Source organism: Capsicum annuum, chromosome 9, assembly GCF_002878395.1.
Source record: "Capsicum annuum cultivar UCD-10X-F1 chromosome 9, UCD10Xv1.1, whole genome shotgun sequence".
Lineage (NCBI taxonomy): Eukaryota > Viridiplantae > Streptophyta > Magnoliopsida > Solanales > Solanaceae > Capsicum > Capsicum annuum.
The window spans coordinates 211,446,171-211,455,714 of NC_061119.1; positions in this window are offsets into that span (position 1 = coordinate 211,446,171).

The window sequence follows — 9,544 nt, forward strand, 5'->3', positions numbered from 1 at the left end:
AAACTTGCATAAAAATTAGAGGGCTAACCTAATATATACACTTGACTTGAATAAGAGGTTATATTACGAAATCTTTCCTAGTAAGATGGCTTATGTGATAACTAGCTACTTTATAAATATATGATTATTACTTGAAACCTAGAAACCTAGTAAACTAGTTGGTGAACTATACTTGATTAAAATATGGAAACTGGTCCTTATGATGGTAACATGCTTAGTGATGATGGATCTAGTATTGCATGATGGCTAGTTAAATTATCTCCTAACATGTGAAGTTGAGATGGCTTAGTTGATAACTCATGTCATGATGATGCTAGTTAAAGAGTGGCCTTATGATAGTTGAATAACCCATACTATGGGTGGCTTGTAGTTTTTCCCCAACTTGATGACTAGTGATTTTAAAACTTGTAATCTTTTGACTTTTGAAAAAATAAGGTTAATTAGTATGGACTTTGCGGTATTTATCAATGAATTGTAGAATTAATGATTACAATCCTATGCTATGACAATGTTGCTTTCTTTATGTTGAATTACGATATGGGTATTTGAAAGTGAATTTCGGTAATGAGCCATGGCGGGGTCGTGCTACCCACAGTTTTCGATAAATGATGGAGTAGTTGTGTTTTATTGTATTATTGGTTGTATTCTTTGGTGTACTCTCCGGTGGTATGGGACGTCGTGATGTGTTCTTGTTTGGTATTCTTTTGTGTACTCTCCAGTAGTATGGGATGCCATGATGAGTTCTTTGTTGTGCTCTCTTTCATGTACTTCCCGGCGATAGGGGACGTCGTGGTAAGTTCTTGTGTTTATGTTCTAAAGATGGTTGAAGATGATTATGGAAAGTAGATGGTTTGCGATTGTGTATATGGCTTTATGCTTTTGAAATGATACTCAGTTGTTATGGAGATTATGGGGTATATTAAGATAGTATGTTATGTTATTGCTTTAGTATTATAGATGTTGTTACAGTGGTATTAAAGCAGATTCATAGGCAAGACATAGGTTGGGTAGGCAAATCTAGAGATTGTGCATTGATTGAATGTTTGAGATGTGTGTTGAAATGATTTTGTTTTATCGTATTCGATTCAATTGTATTCATTTGGCAGGGGAATGCCCCGAGGTATTTGTGTTTATTGGTCGGGGAATGCTCTGAAGTAGTTGTACCCGGAGGACGTTCGCGACGAAGGCCGAAGGCGTCGGGTTGGAGTTTAGTCTAGCATTAGTATAGAATAGGATTTATATTTTTCGCGATTTTTCTGTTTTGAAATGTATAATTGGACTGGACATTATTATTTTAGTTTTGGATTGTTGTTTGATGTTTATTCATGTGCTTTGTGTGGTTTATACATTCGTGGTGTCTAATTAGTCGATACTCTCCATCAAGCTATCATGGTCAAACCACGGGACCGAGGGGTGCCTAACACCTTTCCTTCGGTCAACAGAATTCCTTAGCTAGAATCTATGTTCGCGGATCAGTGTTACAGAGTCAAAACCATTTTGAAAAGGATATCCACTGGTGACTTGGCACACCCAATTTATGCCAAGTGGCAACTCTGAGTTTTGAATATAAAAAGTCATTTTCGAAATAAATTTTCATCTTTTTGTCACTTAATAATAAAAACCCTTTCGAACCTTAAACCATATCTTTTGGGAGTTAAAAAAGGGGGTGTGACAGCTCTGGCGACTCTGCTGGGGAATTTTCAGAATTCGAGCTTATTTCTGGAGTCGTATTGGCTTTGTTCGGCATTATGAGTGTATAAACATTGTTTGTGATTATTGTTTGTGTTATTGTTATCACTTTGTGTGTTTCTGTGCTCTTTGTTTACAGTTTTTCTTTGTGTGTTACCGCTTTATATCTGGCATTATTTGTATAACTCGAGTCAATTCTTTCTGCAACAAGTCCCGAAGTGCACGTCGTGTACACAAACTCTAGTTGAGTCACTCTTATTTTAGGGAGGAGCCGTTGAATGTATGGAGTAGGTGGAAATCAAAGCAGCCACTATAGACCATATACTCCCCCGAACGGCCTTGTTAGTACACCAACGTAGGTCAGCCTTTAGGTCATGCTTATGCGTACCATATTAAGACCTAGCGGGGTCCACTTGGTCCTTTGTAGGAGACTCTCCTCTAAAGCATCCCTACGTGCTAATTTTTGCATTTTTTAAGGTAATGGGGTTATTTGACGAACTGATTTGGGAAAACATGTACTAGAATTAACGAAAGGTGTGTTAGGCATGGAAAAAAAACGGAAAAAAGAGAAAAGGTGAATCAAAAAGAGTTTCGTAGTTTTTAGGTTCATTATGGCTTTTGTTTTCCACAATTCAAAAAAAAAAAATTTAAAAAAATACTTTTTCCACTCATTTTTTGAAAAAAAAAAATTAAGCATCAAAAAGATTTTCCTTTTGTTTCCTTTAACAAGCATTCACAATTCGAAAACTCCAAAACGATTTTTTAGGAGATTTTTATAAAAAAGAAAAATGCAAAAAAAAGGTGGTAGAAGTTTTGTACATTTCATATAACGAAAATACCAAAATAAAAATTCTTTCATAGCTGTTGGTGTCATTTTTTATGTGAAGTGTCAAATTAAAAACTCAAAAAAAAAGACTTTGTTATGTTGTTCATCGTATGTCTTTGGTTGTGTGTCAAGTCAGGGTGCAATCCGTTATTTAATCATTAATTGTCTAATCTAGACGAACTACGCACCCCTGATTCTCCTCTTTCGGGATGTGAGATACGTAGGCAGCCTATTGTTGGTTCGGGGATATTATTTCAAAAAAATCCAAAAAAAACTTCTTACTCTTCATTTAGAGTAGGTGTTTCATATACATCTTTAAAAAAAAACAACAAAAAAAAATTTCTTTAATAGGTTTAAATTTCATTTTTGTATGAAACTCAAAATTGAAAACCCAAAAAGATTTTCTTTTGTAATTATAGATTTCATTTTGTATAAGGATTTAAACTTGAAAAATTCAAAAAAAAAAATTCATCAATTATTTTGACAATTTGTTATTTTCTTTTTCTCTTTGAAGTTTCAAGGAAAAGAATGAAAAAAGAGTTTAATTGGCCATTTTGGCAAGACTTCACGAACTACGCACACCTGATTCTCCTTTCCTGAGGGTGAGATACGTAGACGCCCTTCTTGGGTTCGGTAATCTTTTCAAAAAAAAAAAAAAGAGGGTTTGAAAAATGCTGAACTCTAACATATTTGTTTTCTCTTGTTCAATTAGTTTAAAGTGGTTGGTTTGTGGCTTCCTGGCTGGTCCTCCATATCACACCAAATCCAAGGAAGGTTTAGTTTTGTCCAACAAGGATATAGAAAGTGGCATCATGGATGAAACAAAGAATCAGGAAATTAAGAGTTTAAATGAAGAGAATTTGAGACAGAGACAACAAATGATGGAAATGTACCGAGCTTGGGCCAGTGGGCTGCCTCCACCTCCGTTCCCCACTTTTGACCAAGCAAATACCTTGAGTCTTCCACCAAAATCGCAAAGTCAGTTTCCTACTGTTGTTGATGCACCACGGCATGCCTCAGAATCCATTCCACGTCAAATGCACCTCAATACATCCACCACTCTTTCTTTAGCTCCCAGTATAAGTCTACCACATTCACAGCACCACATACCGTCTGTGTTTTTGTTGCTCAAACTTCTACTAAGTCTTCCACTTTGGCTACCAATCCAACGATTGTGCTTCCCCAGCCCACTAGTGAATCCACATTCAATACTCTTGATGATCATACTCTTGATCCTACCGTTAAATTAAGTGGACCACCAAAATTTCTTACTAAGAAGCCTAGCATGCTAAAAGAGCTGGAGAAAGTGGTTGGGAAAGTTAAAAGTGTAGAAAATAATATGGAAAATTCCCCTGGACTTATAGGCTATAAAGATGTTTCATATAAAAACTGGGGCATATCTTCAAGTTTTAACCTTCCTCCCAGCTTTGAGACATCAAAATTTGGGTAGCCTGATGGACAGAAGGATTCTGTGAAACATTTGGGACGACATTGAAATAAACCAAGGGAAACTGAAGGAAAGAAGAAGAAAAATGCACATATTGTCATGCTAGAGCCAAAGCAGAGTTTAAGAGGTCCAACCCACCAATACAGTCAGCCTCAATCCCGAGCTTACATATTAGATCCACATAACCACTTGCAACAAGGTTTCTTTCCCCAAAATCCAAGAAATCCCATTCCACTTCCTCAATATCCTTTGAACAATGCAAAATTGTATGCTCATCCATATTCTTATCCACAATGGCATGAACCTGTCCTTCAACATCGTCCTTGACCCCCCACAAATTTACCAACGAACCTCTAAATCCAAGTTTTATCCGAGACCAGAGTTCGCAAAGAGGAGGAAGGAAAAAGAGAATTTCACTCCTATTAGGGAATCCTATGCCAGTTTATTTCAGGGATTGGTACAGCAGGGCATGATCACTCCTCTCCTTGGGTATACTCCTGACCCACATTCAAGAAGTTTTGATCCTAATGTACGATGTGCATATCATTCTGATGTTCAGGGTCACAGTATTGAAGATTGTCGTGCTTTGAAAAAAGAAATTGAAAAGATGATTCAAGATAAATCAATTATGGTGTAGAACATTGATAGTGAGAAAAGCTTTAGTCATGCTGATATGCAAATCAGTGGCTAAGATGCCAGGCTGAGCAATTGAGAAGTCACCCCTCTCCTTACTAGGAAGAGGTATGGTAGTTTGTTTTGTCTTTTTTTCTGTTTTTTGAATTATTTCAGGGTTGTAGTTCGGGATCTATTTTGTTTTGTCCCTTTGTCGTTATGTTTAAACCCTTCTATCTTTCATTTTAATTAAATGGAGTGTCCCTTTTTCCTTTGTGATATAAAAGTGTTGTTTTTTTGTTTTCTTTACATTGTATATTTTATGTTGATTCTAGTGATATGATATGCTAGCGGAATTTTCAGCCAAATTTTAAAATCCAGTTTAAGCATGAGCATGGAATCAGAGGGTTAAAGTTAGAAAAAGCATCTGAGAAATTAGGTAGAGTGTTGAAACATTTGGTGACCAAGTTGAAGTCTTTTTTAAAAATTAAGGTAATTATTTTGAGATTACAAGACTAACTTGGTCATCAATTGAAATACATGTATCGATTAGGTCAAACAGTGGCTCGTGATCTTATATTAAGAGGAACAGAAAGAAAATCAGCTCCACAAAGTCATGAGTCCTTCAGCATGAGGAATGTACAACGAAAATGGAGTTGTATGTTTGACAAGTGTATAAAAAGAAGTGACATACATGCTCGGTTGAAGTTAGTGTTGTTAAAGTGCCACAAATGATCTTCATCTTGCATTTTCATATTGCATGATATGTACTTGCATTATTAAGGATTGATATGATGAAGGTCTTTCATTCTACTATCCAAACATCGTGTCATCCTTTGTTTACCCCATTTGAGCTTTAGTCCTATTTTATTTCACACTCCTCTTTTGGAATCATATAGAGTCAACAAAGCTCAAAAGAAAAGGTGTCGAGCAAAACAGTAGAGTTAGAAAAGTTTCAAAAAAAGGAAGAGAAAAATGTGTCCAAAAAGAGAAAAAGAAGAGCGTCGAGAAAAATAAAGTCAGAAAAGTCCCAAAGAGAAAAAGAGTCAACAAAAGAAAAAAAACTTAGAATCAAGTGAAAAAAACAAGCTGCCAGAACTACGCATGACCTGATTCTCCTCTCTCGGGGGTGAGATACGTAGGCTGCCCTACTCCGGGCTCGGTTCAACCAAATAAACAATTTAGAGTCACCCATTCAAAAGAAACTGAGGCATGAGTTAATCCTCATTGTTTGATTCGATTCCAAAAGTTGTAAGTCCTACACCACTTCAAATGTCGTTTGGGCCCCATGCCATCCTTTCTTTCTAACCTTGTCCAAAATCCAAGTTACAATCAAAGAAAGACCTTCAGATCAATCTATGAGGATGTTAAGTCTAAGCATGCAAAGGATATGATGATGCATTTGGGAACTACTTGTCTCCCTCAGCATAAAAAATCAATAGAAAAATAAAAAGGAGAGAGTCTTATTGGTGAAAACGCTCACGGGCACCATAAGGTGATGGTAAGTTTAGATAAATAAAAATAACAGAAACGGAGATAAGAGAGTCTCATTAGTGAAAAACCCTTACAGACACCATAAGGCAATGGTGAGCTGAGGAAAAGAAAATGAGAGAAGCTTGTTGGCGAAAACCCTTCAAGGCGCCACTAGCCGAATGGGGTCTTAAATGCAATTGACCTAAGAAAGCAACTCAGTTTCAAGGCCATTAACTCAAAAACAATGGGTAGAAAGTTTAGATGAAAAGATCAAGTTGCTTAATCCAAAATGCATGGCATAATTATTAGTGTTGACTGTCATTTTTAGATGAATTTTTTGTTTCTTTGTTTAAAAAGGGGACATTCATTGTCTTTTCTTTCTTCTCTTTATTTTAATTTTATCTTTCTTGAGTCAGTTATCAAAACAAAAATTGTCATTCTTTTTTTTCGTTTCTTGTCTTTGAGTCAAGTCCATGTCAAAACAAGTGAGAAAAGATTTTAAAACTGGCTACTAGTTTCTTTAATTGCACAAAGCAAGACAAAAGCTAGCACATGAAAGAGACATGATTGTGATCCAAAAAGGGCATGCAGAAATTTTTGTCAATAGAGAAGTCGGAGAACTCATGGAAATACCAAGGTTCAAAGGGTTTATTTAAGAAACACGACAAAGCAGAAATACTGTGTTTGTTTTAGAGTCTCTCTTAATAAGCTGAGTTTGGGTTAATGATATAGCAAGTTAATGACATATGCTAATGGTTGTAAGCAAAGCTAAATATGACCGGGGCAGGAGCAATTGCCTCAAAAGCAAAAGCCACAAACTAGCCACCACATTTTTAAACTCACAAGTTTTCTTCGTATGTAATAGGAATACATGTTGCATTCAGATCAAGAATTTCAAAGCCTAAACATCAAAGGCCGTAATTTCTCACCTCAACAAATGCAAAAGGCAAGGTTGCTGCACAGGTTTGGTAATCAAAACCATGGTAAAACTCATAATTCAAGATCTCTAGGAGACGCACTTTCTTGTTTTGGTAATTCAAGCAGAATTGGTAAGGATACGCACTTCATTGTTTTGATAATTCCAACAACATTGGTAAGGAAACACACTTCCTTGATTGGGTAATTCGAATTTTGCCTATTAGATAATACACTTCCTAACTTAAGTCTTGATTCCTATAAGATGTACCATTTAGTCGAGTCATTCCCCTTGACTCCTAGAAGACTTACCTTTTAGTCAAGTCATCCTCTTTGATTCCTATAAGACGTACCTTTAAGTCGAGTCATCCTCTTTGATTCCTATAAGACGTACCTTTTAGTCGAGTCATCCTCTTTGATTCCTAGAAGACGTACCTTTTAGTCGAGTCATTCCCATTGATTCCTATTAGACGTACCTTTTATTCGAGCCATCCCCTTTGATTCCTAAAAGACGTACCTTTTAGTCGAGTTATCCCCTTTGATTCCTATAATATGTACCTTTTAGTCGAGTCATTCCTATTGATTCCTATAAGATGTACCTTTTAGTCAAGTCGCTCCTTTGATTCCTGTAAGACGTACCTTTTAGTCAAGTCATTTCCCTTGACCCCTATAAGACATACCTTTTATTCAAGTCATTCCCTTTGATTCCTATAAGACGTACTAGTGAAGTCATCTCCTTTGATTCCTATAAGACGTACCTTTTAGTTGAGTCATCTTCTTTGATTCCTATAAGACGTACCTTTTAGTCGAGTCATTCTCTTTGATTCCTATAAGACGTACCTTTTAGGCGAGTCATTCCACTTAACTCATAGAAAATGCATTTCTTTGTTTGGGATGATTTTCTTTTCAGTTTTGATGTGATTTCAGGAGCATGCCCGAAGCACAGGGCGAATAAATGGAAAACCAAGCAACAAGGTGAAGAAATTGAAAGTTAAACAGATTGAAAAATAGCAAGTCAGGAGCCCGCCTGAAGAACAGGGTGATGAAATTGAAAGTAAGGAGCCTGCCTGAATAACAGGGTGATGAAATGGCAAGTCAGGAGCCCGCCTGAAGAATAGGGTGATGAAATGGAAAGTCAAGTAACAAGGTTAAGAGATTGAAAGTCAAGCAATAAGGTGAAGAAGTTGAAAGCCAAGAAACAAGGTGAAGAAATTGAAAGTTAACAAATTGAAAAATAGCAAGTCAGGAGCCCACCTTGAGAATAGGGTGAAGAAATTGAAAGGCAAGCAACAAGTTGAAGAAATTGCAAGTCAGGAGCCTGCTTGAAGAATAGGGTGATGAAGTAGAAAGTCAAGAGTCCAACAGAATCTGCATAGATAGGATTTTATAATTTCATTTATATTTTTAACTTGTAATTTTCGTTTTTGATGTAATGACAGAGCCGCAGACCGGAACCTCGATGAAACCTCACTCGACTCTCCAACTCGGTATAGTCCATCCTCTTCCAATCCTTTGAGATGCCTGTTACTTGATTCCCTCATAATTTGGGTAGGTAGGATGTCCTAAGTCAGGACTCGGTTGTCCTTCTTTCTGTTTCTTCCTTTGAATAATGGTCAGGACAAAATTCTATCTCGATGTCTACTTCTTTGTTTGAAAACACTTCGTATTTACATTCAAAGAGGGCATGATGTAGACACCTAATTTTATCCCTCCCCAATATCATTTTTACTCAATTTTTTTTACTCTCGTCTTACCACGTACCCTACCCCATTTAATTATCCCTCCCACAAAAATACAAAAAAACTAATAACAAACTCCCTAACAACTTAACAACCCTATCCTAACCAACTCACCTACCCCACACCTCATACCCCATCACCCCTACACCCCACGTCACCACCCCCTCACGTTCCTTTGATTTTCTTTAAATCAAATCACAAAAGAAAAAGAAGCAAAATAGGGAGCCCTCATGGGAATTCACTGGGAAAGCAATACATACATAAGAGAATCTTCCAAATTGGGTCCATTCTTCCATTTTTTCAATAAACAAACAAAAAATAGTGGGGTCCATAAAATTATTCCAATCACCCTCCATATATACACTATCATATTTACTGAAAAAAGTGGACGAACTTCTTCTCCACATTGAATTTTTCCACAACAGTAAGGGTAACACCTTATACATGCATAAAATAACACACACACACACACCAAAAATTGAGAACAAGTAAGAGGATTGAGCTGGAGAGAGAGAGGAGAGGTCGAATAAGAGAGAGAATTTGGGAGGAGGAAGACAGCAACGCCGCTGTTAAGCTCACCAGAGCTCCGCCGATGCTACCACGTTGACCGAAGAATACTGGGAAACCACTGACCCGACCCCCCAATGTCATTTTCGGTGACCATCCATCAGAAGATGCCGAAACCCACTAGTGAGCAATCAAAATTGGCTCAACCAATCTTAATTCTGGTGAGATCTACCAGAGAACGACCAAAAATAGTAACAGAGTGGGCTGATCAGGTACGGGCTTTTAGACTTTGTAATCTTTGCTTTGAGTTGCGGGTTTCGTTTGATGGGCTTCAAT